General features: G+C 42.0%; 1 long non-coding RNA gene across 1 annotated transcript in view; it reads left to right on the top strand.

Moving 5' to 3' along the window:
* The window catches only part of LOC115470616, a 324,896-nt gene that overhangs the window by 202,243 nt on the left and 104,898 nt on the right, over positions 1 to 17,755 (top strand). Inside the window, exon 2 of the long non-coding RNA XR_003942225.1 lies at positions 15,541 to 15,603. This is a non-coding gene — a long non-coding RNA (uncharacterized LOC115470616). The remainder of the gene's footprint in view (positions 1 to 15,540; positions 15,604 to 17,755) is intronic.

The raw sequence follows: 17,755 nt of genomic DNA, 5'->3' as shown, positions 1-17,755 counted from the left end.
GGGTGACAATGTGGAGGAACTGTAAGAAATCTTGGTGAACCTGAAAGACGTACTGAGCTAAATTGACTGAGCTAAACCACCTGGACTGGATGGCATACACCCTAGGGTACTGAAAGAACTCAAACATGAAATTGCTAATCTCTTGTTAGTGATCTGTAACTGTGAGGGAGTTCATAAAATTCTGTCCCTCACTCTTAGATAGCCTGAACCACTTTAAGAGCACTAGTCCCGCCCAGGAGGAAGTGGGCCAGGAAGAGGGGTGGACCCTAAATCAGGAAGTATATAAGATATTGCCTGACTGAGGTTAAGGGGGCCCAGAGAGAAGAAGAAATCAAAGCCACTACCACCTATTGTTAAGAATTATGACCTGGCTGAGGTAAGCCACATTTGCTTCTTGTTTGAAACTGACAAGCCCTGATGTGCGGTCTGGCTGGAGCCAGACCCTAGTACTCGGAGAAGAACCAAGCCTTGCCAGTCTGAGGCCTGCTTAAGACTGCTTATTGAACTGTAGAGGCATTCTATCTTTTGTTCCTGGTCCTGTAATGTAACAGACCTCGGGATTCAACTAAATAAACACTTGTTTTCATTTATATCCCTTTGTCTGGCTATGTTATTTCACAGGCCCACCCTCAACCCTCACTCAGGGTGTCACAGTAACCTGCCATTAAAATCATCCATAATATCTAAAGATTGGAGGGTGGCCAATATAATGCCAATTTTTTAAAAAGGGTTCCAGGAATGATCCAGGAATTACAGACCAGTAAGCCTGGGAAAATAGTGGAAACTATTATAAAGAATACAATTACGGAGCACATAGACAAACATGGTTTAATGGGACAGAGACAGCATGGGTTCAGCCAAGGGAAGTCTTGCCTCATCAATTTGCTTCGTTTCTTTGAAGGCGTAAATAAACATGTGGATAAGGGTGAGCTGGTTGATGTACTGTATCCAGATTTTCACAAAGTTTTTGATAAAGTTTCTCATGAGAGAAAATCATGGGATAGGAGGCAATGTCCTTCTGTGGGTAGGGTCAAATGGCATTTTTGTCAATGGAGGCATAGGAGCTGACTCTGTGGGTGCTGTGGGTGCTTGAGCACTCCCAATATTGAAAACATTCATAGTAAACATAGTAGATGACGGCAGAAAAAGACCTGCACGGTCCATCCAGTCTGCCCAAGAAGATAAATTCATATGTGCTACTTTTTTTATTTGTACTGTCCTCTTCAGTGCACAGACCATATAAGTCTGGCCAGCCCTATCCCCACCTCCCAACCACCAGCTCTGGCGCAGACCCTATAAGTCTGCCCAGCACTATCCCCGCCTCCCAACTACCAGTCCCGCCTCCCACCACCAGCTCTGGCACAGACCGTATAAGTCTGCCCAGCACTATCCCCGCCGCCCAACCACTAGCCCCGGCACAGACCATTTAAGTCTGCCCAGCACTAGTCCCGCCTCCCAACAACCAGCCCCAGCACAGACTGTATAAGTCTGCCCAGCACTAGCCCCGCCTCCCAACCACCAGCTCTGCCACCCATTCCTTATATGTTTCCAGGGAGGGGTTATTTCCATTGGGCCTAGCACCCCCAATAATTTTGAAAAGTTGGCTTCTATGAAGTAGGGTAAATAGTGAAGTGCCTCAGGGATCTGTACTGGGACTGGTGCTATTTAACATATTTATAAATGATCTGGGAAATGGAATGATGAGTGAGATGATTAAATTTGCAGGTGACAAAAAACTATTCAAAGTTGTCAAACGCATGCGGATTGTGAAACATTGCAGGAAGACCTTAGGAAACTGGAAAACTGGGCATACAAATGGCTGATGAAATTCAATGTAGACCAATGAAAAGTGATGCACAGTGGGAAGAATAATCCGAATCATAGTTATATGCACTTTAGGAGTCAACACTCAAGAAAAAGACCTAGGTGTCATTGTAGACAATATGATGAAATCCTCTGCCCAGGGTGCAGCGGCGGCCAAAAAGCAAACAGGAACTAGGAATTATTAGGAAAGGGATGCAAAATAAGACCAAGAATATTATAATGCCTCTGTATCACTCCATGGTGTGACTTTACCTTGAGTACTGCATTCAATTCTGGTGACTGTATCTCAAAAAAGATATAGCAGAAATGTTCAAAGAAGAGCAACTAAAATGATAAAGGGAATGGAACTCCTCCTATATGAGGAAAGGCTAAAGAGTTTAGAGCTCTTCAGCTTGGAAAAGAGATGGCAGAGGGGGGATATGATTGAGGTCTATAAAATCCTGAGTGGTGTAAAATGGGTAGAAGTGAATCAATTTTTCACTCTTTCAAAAAGTACAAAGACTAGGGGACACTCAATGAAATTACATGGAAATACTTTTAAAACAATTAGGAGGAAATAATTAAGCTCTGGAACTCTCTGCAGGAGGATATGGTAACAGTGGTTAGCATATCTAGGCTTAAAAAAGGTGTAGACAAGTTTCTGGAGGAAAAGTCCATAGTCTGTTATTGAGATGGACATGGGGGAAGCCACTGCATGCCCCAGGATTAGTAGCATGGAATGTTGCTACTAATTAGGTTTCTGCCAGGTACTTTGTGACCTGGATTGGCCACTGTTGGAAGCAGAATACTGGGCTAGATGGACCATTGGTCTGACCCAGTATGGCTATTCTTATGTTGTTATGTAAGCATGCCACGAGAACCCACAACTAACTACAACATAACACCTATTCACCGTTACCCAAAGTGTATCTTTCTATAACTGCTTGACCAAATCCTCTTCCTTTCCTTGACATCTTTGAACACCAATTGTATTCTTTACCTGGTATGGCGATGCCATAACAAGTCTTTGTAAGCCACATTGAGCCTGCAAATAGGTGGGAAAATGTGGGATACAAGTGCAATAAATAAATAAATAAATGCCTATACCTAGGCACTTTGGTTCTGTTGTAGAATAGGCTCCTACCATGTGCCTCAGGCTGCCTATATAGAGGCACACTGTTATAGAATTGCCTCCTAAGTGTGATCTTGTCATGTTCCAAACACAGGTGACTAATAATGTGGCTCTCTCACAGGGCTCCATTTGTGGGTTTTCTAACAGACCAGAAACATCAAGACTATCCACAAACACATTCTACTTCCCTGGAATACCTTTACATAATATTTCTTTAGTATTTCCATCAGAGATAACTAAACTAATTGGGGAAAGTTCAAAAACTGCAAATTGATTCTCTTGCAGGCTCATTTTCAAAAGAGATAGACGTCCAAAAAGTGACATAAGTCAGCATTTGGATGTTTATTTCAAAGAAACGTCCAAATCAGTATTATCAAAACCTCTTTTTGGACGTCTTTCTCTGAAGGCCATCAGAAGGACGTCCAAATCTCAAGGGGATGTACCAGGGGCGTGTTGAAGGCCGGACTTGGGCGTTCCTAAGACATGGACATCTTTCAGCAATAATGGAACAAATCAAAGACATCCAAGACTAAAACTTAGATGTTTTGAGCCAGACCTGTTTTTATAACAAGTAGCTGCAGTGGGAATTTAACCCACTTCCCCAAGATCAAAGTCTGCTGCACTAACCACAAGGCTACTCCTCTACTCCACACAAGGGGTGCCCAAAATGACCAGATGACCACTGGAGGGAATCGGGGATCACCTCCCCTTACTCCCCCAAATCACAAACCATTTTTCCAAACTGCACTTTCAAAAAAAAAAAAGATAGACTTTTTCTTTGTAGAAAATGACCTTTCCTGTTCTGATTTTGGACGTTTTACAAAAAATGTCCAAATTCAGACTTAGATGTCATATTCAAAAATGCTCCTTGTGCATTTGACTTGCCCAAAGTCACAAGGAGCAGAGTGGGAATTGAGCCCATGTTGACAGGATCAAAGCTTGCTGCACTAACCATTAAGCCGCTCCTCCTCTGTTTTGGACAGCTTGCATTTGGACCAAAATGGACCAAAACAAAGGACGTCCAAATCACAAAGACGTCCAAACCACAAGATGTCCATAGTATTTTCGAACACAAAAGATAGACGTCCATCTTTTTCGAAAATGATCTTCTTTCCTGTTCGGAATTTGGACGTCTTTGTAAAATGTCCAAATTCTGATTTAGATGGTTCTTTCGAAAATGCCCCTCTTGGTGTAGTTCTCAAATATTTCCCAATTTGTGGTGCACTACTCCAAGATCTTTCATTTCTTCAGATTGTCTATTTTATTCCCTATTTTAGCAACTTTGGCCCATAAACTCACACATTCCTGATTAATTCCATCTACATGGTCTTCCATATTGGTGACCCATCTGAAAACAATCTGCTACATACCCATACCCACAAGAACCATCCACATATTATCCAGTCACTTTCTCAGGCAAACTTGTATAAGCAAGGGGTGAACTCTGCTTACCTGAGATGTCCCCAGCTAGAGTTCTTGTGTTAGCTAGTGCACAGACCTTCAGGTTCTCTCTTTCTATGGCTTCCCTCTGAAGGGAAGCCACATCCTGACCTGTGTCAGCACTTCTGAGGAGTCTGAACTGGACAGTTCCTCCAAACTGCCAGGCTGCGTACCAGTTATGTAGATCAACTTACACTGCCCTCCTGCTGCTCCAAGATACTACTGCAAGCTGTCACATCTGGTAGAGGGGGAAGGGTACATGCTTCTTAGCTGAGCAACACCTTGGCACTGCTACAAGCCCAGCTGCACTGGTTACAAACAGTATCTGCTATCCTATGCCTCTCAACATAAATAGCTGGTTTGCTTGGTGAACCAACTGCATTCCAAACAAGATAAGTAGGACAGCTGACTTTATGCAGTCCTTATTCTTCTCCATCTATTCTAAGCAGAAAATTCACCAAGTTCCTCAGAGACACATCCATTCAGATTGCCACCTTGACTCACCCTCTCAAAAACATTTCTAATATGTGGTGCATGCTAATAATGACCATGTGGAGCCTTAAAAGTTGCCCACTGCATTGACAACAGAATGCAGAAGAATTTGTTTTCTCATTCCTTTTTGCCTGAAAAAATAATTAAAAGAAATCTTTGCAGCGGGAATTTACACACACATTTAAATTACTCAAGGTTTTTCACTAAAGATATGTATATATAATAGTTGCCCAATGACTATAAGCCTCGAAGGCCGCTTTATACCTTTTAAGCAGCCACATACTGATTTATACATTGGAAAAGGCCATCCCAATCTGTTCTTTAATAAATGAAGGCACTAATATCATCATTCTTATGCCATTATCATTCTGATATATATAAATTATGAAGTCATCATGAACAAATAAAAAAAGAGTGCCTCAGGGAAATAGATTTTTTTAAATAGGGAGTGACCATAATAGAAGGTATGTATATTTCAATCCAAATGGTTGTTGAAATGTATGAAACAAAATACCTTTGGACAAAATGATAAAAGACATGAGAGGAAGAAATAGTATCAAACAACAAGTCAGTATGTTGAGAAATGTAGGTACTATGGCTTTGCAGGTTTAAAGCTCCATTTTGAATAGGGGTGCTGAGGGAGGAATTGGAAGGTCCAAGTTGATACGTTTATACCAGCCAATATTCAACTGGCAGTACTCAATATTTTTAAAATGCTGAATGTTACTGGCTAAATTAGCCCTGGGTATTCAGTGCCAGGCCATGACTGGGGCTAATTGCAGTTGTGCTGGCCACTGGAGATTATGGGGGTGGGTCCCAGGCAATATTCAGACAGGGCCTGCAAAAAACAGTTGAATATCAGCCGAGATCCACATAAAAGAAAAAAGTGTCCTGTACTCCTCCCAATCTCCCCCCTTACTCACTCCCTTGCAAGGCTGGAAACTCTTCCCACCTATCCCCGATGAGTCAAAAATACCCTCCCAACGTCCTACCACTCAGGATCCCCCCTCCTTTGGGCCTGTCAAGTTCCTGTTGGTCCAGTGGGGCAATGGGGGTAGGAATGAAGCCCACTTGCCTCTACCCCTAGGGACTGGGGGCTGGCTTTCTAAAATGGCTCGCTTATATTGGGGAATATCGTTTCAACCCAGAGTACACTAAATATATTACAATAAACACAGTACCCTGTTATTTCCTACTAAATAGTAATATTCTTTATTTAAATACACCCATAAATCCATAAAACTCTGTGGAGCCTACGTACTCATTCACACACCCCATGCATCCTAGATCTTTTATTCACCATCCTTATTACATTGCAATGTTGTATCCACTTTGTATATAAATATGTCCATGTAATTAAATTGAATTTAAAGCTCTGTGTCCATTATCCTCCAATAAAATCCAGCACAATCTCCCGTTGGGCCTCTTCTCACAGGCTCATTACAACCTTATAAATGTTTCAAAATAATCCTGAAACAGTCTCTTACTCCATTAGAACCGGTAAAGACTTATGCTGTCCAATAAACCAATGGAGCAAATTTTGCATAGCAGGACACCCGACTTCCTCAAAGACGCTTCGTGGGTTGTCGATGGCTTCCATAGGCAACCACTGTGAACCCCTTCCAGTTTCACTTAAATCCACACAAGCTCCTCTAGCTCCTCTATGCGAAATCGCATTTCGAAGTGTTCTTCATCAGGAGGAACCATTTACAATCCCCATCCAATAGGGTTATACCATCCACAGATGGCTGCCATGACCTCTCGCAGAAGCCTCATGGTACTTCAGTCACCCCCATTGCTTCATTGGACCACCAAGGACTTCCTGTATGACCAGGGGCCTATCCTGACTGGTGGTGATGGGGAATCAGGAGGGGTATCAACTTTTAGGGATGGGAGGGAGAGTCCAGCTTTGCAGAGGATGGGTGGGCAGGGAATTCTAGCCTTGCAGGGGTGGATGGGGTGTACTAAATTTGCCCAGTTTGCTATGCAGGTGCTGATACTGAATACTACTAGCACCTACATAACTGCCAACTTTGCCCCCTGTCCTGCCCACTTCACCCATGGCTGTTTTCTGCAAATATTCAGCGATACTGGCCAGTTAAGTGCCGTTGAATATTGACAGTTAGGCAGCCACAGGCAATTTAAATGGGCAGGAGCCTCTTCTTCCAGCTTATATGGTTTATGGTTTGTTTAATTTGCTCTACCGCACATAACCAATAGACAGACCAAGGCAGTTTATAGATCAAAAATTCAAAAAATAAAAGGGGAAAAGAAACTCCAATAATTCGATATTGAGCAGACAATTCTTCTAGTATTTTACAAAAAGCTCTGCATTTGGAGAGCCTTCTCAAAAAGCGCACAGGTAAGTGGTCTGCAAAATCCAGAACAGCAAAATAGTTATTTGCATCTGAAAGCAGCTTGTATGTAAAGCTTGCTACTGCTTGGAAAAGAGAACTCGCTGAGAGTGAGCTTTATTACATAAGTACATAAGTAATGCCACATTGGGAAAAGACCAAGGGTCCATCGAGCCCGGCATCCTATCCACGACAGCGGCCAATCCAGGCCAAGGGCACCTGGCAAGCTTCTCAAACGTACAAACATTGTATACATGTTATTACTGGAATTGTGGATGTTTCCCAAGTCCATTTAGTAGCGGTTTATGGACTTGTCCTTTAGGAAACTGTCTAACCCCTTTTTAAACTCTGCCAAGCTAACCGCCTTCACTACGTTCTCCGGCAACAAATTCCAGAGTTTAATTACACATTGGGTGAAGAAAAATTTTCTCCGATTTGTTTTAAATTTACTACACTGTAGTTTCATCGCATGCCCCCTAGTCCTAGTATTTTTGGAAAGCGTGAACAGACGCTTCACATCCACCTGTTCCACTCCACTCATTATTTTATATACCTCTATCATGTCTCCCCTCAGCCGTCTCTTCTCCAAGCTGAAAAGCCCTAGCCTCCTTAGTCTTTCTTCAAAGGGAAGTCGTCCCATCCCCGCTATCATTTTAGTCGCCCTTCGCTGCACCTTTTCCAGTTCCACTATATCTTTCTTGAGATGCGGCGACCAGAATTGAACACAATACTCAAGGTGCGGTCGCACCGTGGAACGATATAACGGCATTATAACATCCTCACACCTGTTTTCCATACCTTTCCTAATAATACCCAACATTCTATTCGCTTTCCGAGGCGCAGCAGCACACTGAGCAGAAGGTTTCAGTGTGCTGCTGTGGCTCGGAAAGCGAATAGAATGTATGCTAAACTGCACTAACCAGACAGGGAAAACATTGAACTACTCCTACTGGATTTATGTTAAGCCCCTGACGCAGTTCTTGTTATGGCAAAACTTGGCCATGTTGGGTGGTTAGAGGAAAATTGTATGCGATTTTTTTATGAATCTACTTTGAATAAATATTATTTTATTTTTCTACATGGGTTTGCTCTTCTTTTTTGAGGGACCTTCTCCAGGGCTTAATTTGTGCTGGAACAAGATGGAACAGTGTTCTAATACTTTTTTTGTAGCTGGAAATGATGTCACCGCTTCATTCTCCCTGCCCACCCCATGGTCCAGCATTTCTCCCTCCTGTCTCTTCCTCCAGCCAGTAACCCAGCATCTTCCCCTGCCTCTTAACACCTCAGGTATACCTTTTAAAAAGTGGTTTTCATTGCTGGAGGCAGCTGGCGGTGAACAACGATTCAGATATGCCGTTCGTACCAATCTCAGAGCCTTCTCTCTAATGCACTTCCTGTTTCTGCAGAGCTGGGAAGTATCAGAAAGAAGCTCTGTAGTAGGCTGCTGGGGGGGAGGGGTAGGGGGGCAAAATTCCCCGGGCCCAGCCTCCAAGGGGGGGGGGGGGGGGGCTGGCGCCGGCAAGCTTCTTCATACCTGCCTGCTTCCAGGTCTCTCTCTCCTACTCCTGCTGTGTGCTACCCAGGACCTGGATGATTGCATTAACGAGATATCACATTAATGCAATCATCCGTGTCCTGACTCCTGGCACAAGGGAGCAGGAGAGGACAGCAAGTTACTGAGACAGGAAGGTAAGGGGACAGGCAGGTGATAGCGGTCCGAGTGTGGGGGTGGCCCAAGTGGGGGGTCAATATAGTGGCAGCCCGAGTGGGGGTGGTGGTGGCCCGGGGGGGGGGGGCACATGCGCGGTGGTACGGTCCTGCCCCGGTCTGGCTAGGTCTTTCTGCAGCCCTGGTTCAGTTTTGGGAGGTTGGGGGGAGAAAGAGAAATACTGGACCAGTAGGGAAGGAGAGAGAGAGAAGGAGAAATGCTGGACTATTGGGGGGGGGGGGTGGAGGGAGAATTGCTGGGTGATTTGGGGAGAGAAGGAGAAATGCTGGACAGGGTGTAAATGGGAGTCAAGGGAAAGGAGAAGCTGCACTGTTGGGAAGGGAGGGAAAGGGAAATGCCAGGCTACAAATGTGGGGGAGAGAGGGAATGTAATTGGCTACAAGTGTGGGGAGTAAAGAGAGAGAGAATATGTTATAAGTGTAGGAGGGTGGGAGAGAGGGAGACGAGTTGCTGGACAGTAGAGAGAATAATCAAGAGAGAAGAGATGCTGAGCTACATTGGAGGAAGGGGGCATACACAATTGTGGGGCATACACAATTACCTTACCCCAGATAGAGGGCAGGCAATGAGGGAACGTACAAATAGTGACAAAGTAAAATAAGGTAGCACTCTGGGATTTAGAACAGGTCACAAACATTCCTCCAACTACAGACCCGAATTCATTACAGTTCAAAAATACACTCTGAAAAGAATGGGACACAAGGCTAAGATATTATAAGAAAAATGAAAGTTAATCTATTATATTGGCAGCAGTAGAAACAGTCTAAGTAGTGCTCATATGCTATATTACCCTTAACTGATGGTAAAGCAGTGAGTATTTATGTACCTGCCAAGGCAAGGAAAAAATAACGCATACACATGGTACCATAGTCCTGAGCTGACTAGGACTCCTAACTCCCAGGCACCATGAAAGGAACAGTTACAACCTGACAGATGATAAAGGCTCTTCCACTCTCATGGATGCTGGAGGTAGACGCAGTCAGAGAGCTGTTGAATCTCTCAGGAGGATACAGGAGCCGCAGCAGGGATGGTCAGGCAGTAGAGAAGTGCCCCCCCAGCTCCCTCTGGCTGATGTCCCTGGCCAGCAGGTAGGCAGGAGCAGATAGATGGTAGGGCCACATTTAATGAGCCTGATATGTTTTCATGATGTGGCAGGCTTGGATCCGGGCTGTCATCTACATTTCTGATGGCAACTCTCAAGCAAACTCCTCAAGATAACACCCAGATAACTTTATGTTTTTTTCAGAGGCTTCTTAAACCCTTCCCTTGGATGAGGTGAGCCTCACAGTCTGGACCAACAGATTTAGGGTTTTCCAATGTTGTCATTTGGAGGACCAAACACTGGGCCACAGGCACTGAGAGCAGAGTTGTTCTGACCAACGTTGTTGTTGGAATTGCTTTTGCTCTCTTTAACCTTGGTCATTTTTAACAAATGTCCTTCTCACTGTACACAAACTCAGGGTCTATTCAGGCAACAGGCCCAAGTGTGAGAGCTGAAGTTGGCCTGAGTCTGTATCTTTTAAAGTCAGGTTCATAGTACTGAATAGTATCTACTTCAGGGGGGCCTTTTGCTTCCACAGTCCCCTCTTTTTCAAAGGATTCAGCTCTAAAAGGACCTGAAGGGCTTGAAATACTAGCTAGTGTGCATACAAACACATTAGCAAATAACATAAAAGTTCTACTGTTAATATAACATATGCTAGTTCTGGAGATGTAAAGTGATTCAATGACATCCCTTAACACAAACAAACGTGAACATATAGAGCATGTGAAGTGATATTATAGTTTGTTATGTTGCAAGTAAATTAGATGGCATTAGATAATGGCCATAAAAAATGTAGTTGAGTGACATGATAATAAGTGAATGTCCATAAATGCCAAATGGTTTATCAGTCAATGGAGAAGTCACTGGTAACAAACTTGTTAATGAGGAAATGATTGAGCAATGTTGATAGAAATGCTTAGCATACCAAGAGGAGCATTTTTAATATGATGTCTAAGTCTGACTTTGGACATTTTGCATATAGCCATTTTCAAAACAGCAAAACGTCTGTTTGTTTTTTCAAAAATGGCCACTTGCTAGGTGTTTGGGTGTTTATATTTTTAGTCCATTTTCAAAAAAAAAAAAAAGAAAAGTTTTGGAGGTCTTTTTATAAAGGCGCGCTGAAAATGGCTTGTGGGTTTTGGGTGTGCGCCAATCCATTTTTCAGCGCGCCTGTGAAAAAGGCCTTTTTTGTTTTGAGCCAAAAATGGCCGTGCGGCAAAATCTAAATTGCTGTGCACCCATTTTGGGTCTGAGACCTTAACACCAACCATTGACCTAGTGGTAAAGAATCTGGGTGGTAATGACCTACGCGCGTCAAATGCCACTTGGTGCGCGTCTGTTCCGCGCATCTGAAAATAAAAAATATTTTTCACACACGTGTCTTGGATGTGTGCCAAGAATGAAATTACCGCAAGAGCCACCCGATAGTCAGGTGGTAACTCCATTTTGGCACGCATTGGGCGTGCGTAGATGCTTATGCGGCTTAGTAAAAGGACCCCTTGTTTTCCCCTTACGTTTCTTCTGCTTTACAATAATGGGGTAATGCAGAGCTGATCCTTACCATGGCTTCTCTCAGACAGCCATCTTAGATCCTTCCCTGGCATTATGGAAAGCAGAAGAGAGAAACTAACTGGGCCAACATGATTAGAAAAATAAAAAGCCCAGACAACGAAGAAAGAAAAAGCTGTTTTTATTCTGAATTTATGAACTGGAATATGTTAGTTTTGGAAAATGTGCACTGTGGACGTCTCTGTATTGTGTTAAAAATAAGAGCAAATTAATTGGTTTTTCTTTCTCCAGTGTTGTGGTGCATGCCAAGTTTGACTTCATGGGGTTACTAGTTCAATTTTTGTTTTCATATTTCTATTTCTGATTTGTATTCTGTAGTTGATGAAAGGCTATCTGTCCAGAAGGGCCAGTGTTTTAAAATGATCAGGGGTGCCAGATACACTCTAAATAGCTCCTCCCAGGACACAGTGAAGGAGCTTCCTCATTATTGGGGGTGCTCATCACCCAACGGATCCAAAGAGCTGGCTTCTATGTAGCTATGTTTTGGCTGTGACCAATGTGCAATATTCTGTTTACATAGTTTATGTAGAGATCTGTAGCAGTCCCACTTGTTCTGTTTGACCAGTTGTAAATGAATTGGGGTTCTAGGGTGCAGTGTAATACCTGTAATGCTGGCTATTCATAGGTAGGGATCTTGCTGTTTAAATCATAGCAGTTACTGCTACTGTTGTATTACAGGTTTGCTACATGCATATTGAGTTGGGATTTTTTTTTCAGGTTTTGTATTTCACAGTGTTTCTGTTGGTAGAGAGGTTTATATTGTGATTGCTCAGATGACACGAGAATCAGAAATTTTTTTTGCATGGTGACTTTCAAGGAGAAATGTTCTACCTGTTGCTGGGGGGAGGGCAGTTCGTTTTTTGTAGATGCAGAGCATGTTTACACTTAGCTCATAAGAACTGCTATACCGTGTCAGACAAAGGTCCTTGAAAAATTTATTATGTTTACAGTATTAATAATATTTCTTATTGTTTTCATTTTTCATATGAGTGTGTGTGTGTGTGTGTGTATATATATATATATATATATATATATATATATATATATATATAAGATTGGCCAGTATGGAATTTTTGTTTTCAATATTATTTGTAACACAAAAATTATCATTAAAGGGGAAAGTTATCAGTGTGGGCTACTATAAAGACGGGTTATTTTACCACAAGTTGTGCCATTTTAGCACAGATCCCATTTTAAGCTATGAGACCCTATGGTTAAATAGTATGACTTGTGGTGATATATAACTCATATTATTGGTAGCCCACATTGATAATTTCCACCCTTAATCAGTTAATATTAAATTACCTAATTATTTTTTGCCCTGGATTATGCATTTACTTTAAATATTGATGTGGTTGCAGAGATAGAGTGGTTACATTTATTAATAACTGATACTTTTATAATACTATGGAGTATTCCTCCATCCCCACCCAGTTATTCCTTCATGCCGTCAGGCTGCCAACATTTTCTGAGGAGAACGCTGTTTTATCAAATAGGTAAATGTTGAGAAAAACACTGATTAGTCTTAGATTTGTTCATAATGCTGCAAATTTGTGGGTTTGTTTGAGTCATTTTTTAGTTAAAATTTCTCATCTTATAGTTGAGTATATACAGTATGTGCATCAAGATGGCATATTGGAATATTGGGAGACATAGTTTGAGTGCCTAGGGTTGGAGTTGTAGTGTACACATATATTTTATAAAATATACAAGTTCACCAAAAATTGTGCATCCAAATTTGGAAGTGCACCCAATGTACACAAACAATTGAATTGGGTAATGAGCTAATTAGAACCAATTATTGACTTTTTAACAAGCAATTATTGGCACTAATTAGATTTAATTGGCATTTACATGCATAAATGTAGGCACGGATTATGCATGATCTGAAAAATAGGGTGCAGATATGGGAGGGGCATAGGCCTAATGGATCCATTCCTAAAATTAAAATTAACGCGTGTTGTTACAGAATAAGGGCATTGCCTAGCGAAAGTGCTATTCTATAATTCGCATCTAACTTTCAGTGTGACTTATAGAATAGCACATTTTTTGGTGCCATATATAGAATCTAGTCCTATGTGCTCAAGAATGCCTATGTCTATACCCCGGGATTTTATATATGGTGCCTTAATTTCCGTGCAGATTTCAAAGTGTATTCTTTAACAATGCACATAACTTAATTGGTTAACTAGCTAATCAGTGCTGTTAATTGGATATTAACAAGCAATTATCATCATGAATTGGCATCAATTGGCATGGGCATTTTAAAAATCTATACGCATTATAGAATTCACCCACTCTGTGCCTAATTTAGGTGTTGGGTTTGCACCAAGTACAACATGGCCTAAATGGACGCAACAAAATTTGGTTTTGTGGCAAACTGCTCAGTGTATTCTATATACCACGTGGAAATTTATGTCTATTCTGTAAAATTTAGGAGTACTTTACAGAATACGCCTAAGCGTATATTTTTCTGTGTGGCTTTTTCAGGCACCATATATAGAATCTAGCTCATGATGTGTTAAAGTAGGTGCCATCTTTCTGTGTGCTTACTTTTATCCATGTATACCTGTGCACAATTTTATAGGAGATGTTGGTTCAGTCAAAGGTATCGTGGAGGGGCATAATTGAATGGCAAAGAGCAGTCCTGAACCTTATTATCGACAGAAGATGGCCGACCATCTTTCGTTTCGATAATACAGTTGGGGCCGGCCAAATGTCAGAGATGGCCGGGTTTGAAATGGGCAGCATCGGTTTTCGCCGATAATGGAAACTAATGCCGGCGATCTCAAACCCGGCCAAATCCAAGGCATTTGGTCATGGGAGGAGCCAGTATTTGTAGTTCACTGGTCCCCCTGACATGCCAGGACACCAACCGGGCACTCTAGGGGCACTACAGTGGACTTCAAAAATAGCTCCCAGGTGCATAGCTCCCTTACCTTGGGGGGCTGAGCACCCCAAATCCCCCCAAAACCCACTCCACACAACTGTACACCACTACCATAGCCCTTAGGGATGAAGGGGGGCACCTACATGTGGGTACAGTGGGTTTTGTTTTGGGGGGGGGGTTGGAGGGCTTAACATTTACCACCACAAGTGTAACAGGTAGGGGGGATGGGCCTGGGTCCACCTGCCTTAAGCATACTGCTGTCAGGGAGCTGGGTATGACATTTCAGGCTGGCATAGAGGCTGGCAAAAAATATATTTTATTTTTTTGGGGGTGGGAGGGGGTTGGTGACCACTGGGGGAGTAAGGGGTGGTCATCCCTGATTCCCTCCGGTGGTCATTTGGTCAGTTGGGGCACATTTTTAAAGCTTGGTCCTGAAAAAAAAGGGACCAAGTGAAGCCGGCAAAATGCTCGTCAGGGCTGGCTTACTTTTTTCCATTATCGGGCAAAGCCAGCCATCTCGTGAGCATGCCCCTGTCCTGCCTTCGCTACCCTACCGACATGCCCCCTTGAAGTTTGGCCGGCTCCGCGACGGAAAGCAGTTGGCGCCGGCCAAAATCGGCTTTCGATTATACCGATTTGGCCGGGTTCAGGAGATCGCCGGCCATCTCCCAATTTGTGTCGGAAGATGGCCGGCGATCTCCTTCAAAAATAAGCTGGATAGTCTACAAAGATTCCTTTAAATCAGGCTCAGAAACTGGTTATGAGTAAAATTACCTCTTTCTAAATACAAACCTTCATGTCATATATATATATATATATATATATATATATATATATATATATATATATATATATATATAGGGAGGGGGTTAACTGAAAACTTTTATGAGATAGGTATTGGTGCTTTAGTTAATATCAGATTTTCATGTGTGCAAGTCTTTAATGTTTTTGAGTCATATGGCTATATGTTGATATATACACAGTGGCATCTATCCCTGCACCCAACTGTCTATCCAGCTATTTGAATGTTTTGAAAACTTGTCATTGTCTGATTAGAACCTTAAAGTGAATACTTTCTCTTTGCAGCAGTATGAAAAAGGAGTGTTAGAAACAGCTTATTTGAGTCTTCTCCAGCTTCAGAAACAAAAGGTAAGGCAAAATTATTCTCTGGTAAATGAACAAAACTTATTTGTTTAGCACAAAAGGATCATCATATATACAATATTTAAAGCCCATGTGCTTTTACTTATTCATGCTGCTATGTTTCCTTTTGTTTGGCCTTGTCTGTCCCCCTCCCCCCCCTCCCCAAAACATTGACATTTGGTCTTAGTTATTTTTTAAAACATTGTATATACTTCAATAATACTTTTTTTTTAACCTTGATCTTATAGATACTAATTTAAAAACTGTGTTTAACAGTATCTTTGTTGCCAGTGAGTCTCTTTTTTTCTGTAAAAGAATGGGGTTTCTCGATAGCATATAAATAGATACTTTTTTAAAACTAATTTCCTGTTACTAGGAGAGCCTGTGTTCCATGTATATTTGTGTTAGTGGCCTTTACTTTATTTGGTAGTGGTGCTAATCTGATGATGCATAAACCACTTTGATGCAATATGGAACAACTCTTCTATAGGAAATGTTTTTTCTCCAGCTTGCAAATGTATGATTAGATTCAGGGTGGAGCTGAAGTACCTCAACAGCATTGGCTTTTTACTTATTTAACTTTAATTTTCTAGTGCACCAGGAGCTCTAAATAAATGTAATTGGAAGTTATTGGGTGATAGTACAATCAATGCTTTTTATTTTAGTTGAAATCAGTGCTCTACAGACTTCCAGTCAGTATCATGTACTTCAGAGGCATGAGAATAAAGTTATTCCACTGATGTTTTGCTTGAATCATTCTAAGTCAGTGGGTAGAGAAAAGAGGTGCTCTCTATAGATCAGGTAACTCCTTTGTGATATCTTGAAAACCAGATCACTTTGTGTTCCTTGAAGACCAGAGTTGCCTTGCTTAAAGATACTGGGCCCGATATTCAGACCATAGGTGTTAGCTCGGTTAACTGCTGTGGTCAGCACTGAGTCCGGATGTTCAATGCCGGGTCATTTCCGGGACCGGCATTAAATATCCAGTTTATTTTTGGCTGGTTCAAACTTAACCAGCCAAGCCAATATTCAGCGCTGGCTGGTTAAGTTTAAACCAGCCAAAGATAGGCCTGGTATTCCTGCGGCCTCATATGGTCGCAAAACTTAGCTGGCAATGTGCTGAAAATCGACATATAGCCAATTATATTGCGCAATATAACTGGCCAGCCACTAAGTGTGAATTTTCAGTGGGTCGTGGCTTGCCATGTCCTGCTGAAAATTTGTGGATAGCTGGTTATGGGGTATATGATCAGCCAGCTGCCTATCCTGGCCGGTTAAATGCCTTTGAATATCGGGGGGGGGGGGGGGGGGATTGACATTTAAGATGTAAGCAGCATTAACTTTAAACCAAATGTAAACTTTTTATTGGGGTCTCTAAGGGGGTCTTTTACGAAGCTGCAGTAAGCCCAATGCGGGATTATCGCTCACTAATCTGGAACTGCCGCAGCATCCCAGTGGTAGTTCCCCCCCCCCCCCCCAGCACATGCCACTTCTGGTGCTACAACAGTATTTGCATATTTGTACCACCAATGTTTATCTGACAGTAATCATGCAGTGCCGCACGCCTCCTGGTTACCACTGGATTAGTGCAGGAGCCCTTACCACCACTTCAATAGGTAGCGATAAGTGCTCCCCCCAGAAATGGCTGCACAGCAAGTGGTTCACTTGCTGCATGAGAGGAGGGACACCGCAAAAGCAGAGGACCATATATCACTAAGGCTCTCCCCCCAAAAAACCAGGAAGACGAGGAATGCAATGAATAAAACCTTTATTCTTCAGGACCTGACACAGCACTGTGTTTTGGCATAAAGCCTACATCAGGGGTCTATAAACAATGGATATACATTAAAAACATAAATGTAAATCTGACATGTAAATGGAATGAATGTAAAATAAACATATTAAAATATTTTAAAAAGTACATGTAGATAAGAATATATATATATATATATATATATATATATATATATATATATATATATAATGAGAGCATGTGATATAAAAGGTAAATAGTTGTCCAATGGTGCAATAAATATCAGGTAAATCTGAACTATCCAATAATGCAATAAAATATGCAATGAGATATCAGATGGACAGTAAAAGGACTTCATATAAAAATATACAATGTGGTAGTAGGTAAAAGATTAACATAAAAACC

This window comes from Microcaecilia unicolor, chromosome 5 (genome assembly GCF_901765095.1).
Source record: "Microcaecilia unicolor chromosome 5, aMicUni1.1, whole genome shotgun sequence".
In the NCBI taxonomy this organism is placed as follows: domain Eukaryota; kingdom Metazoa; phylum Chordata; class Amphibia; order Gymnophiona; family Siphonopidae; genus Microcaecilia; species Microcaecilia unicolor.
This window is presented reverse-complemented; position numbering and strand designations above follow the sequence as displayed.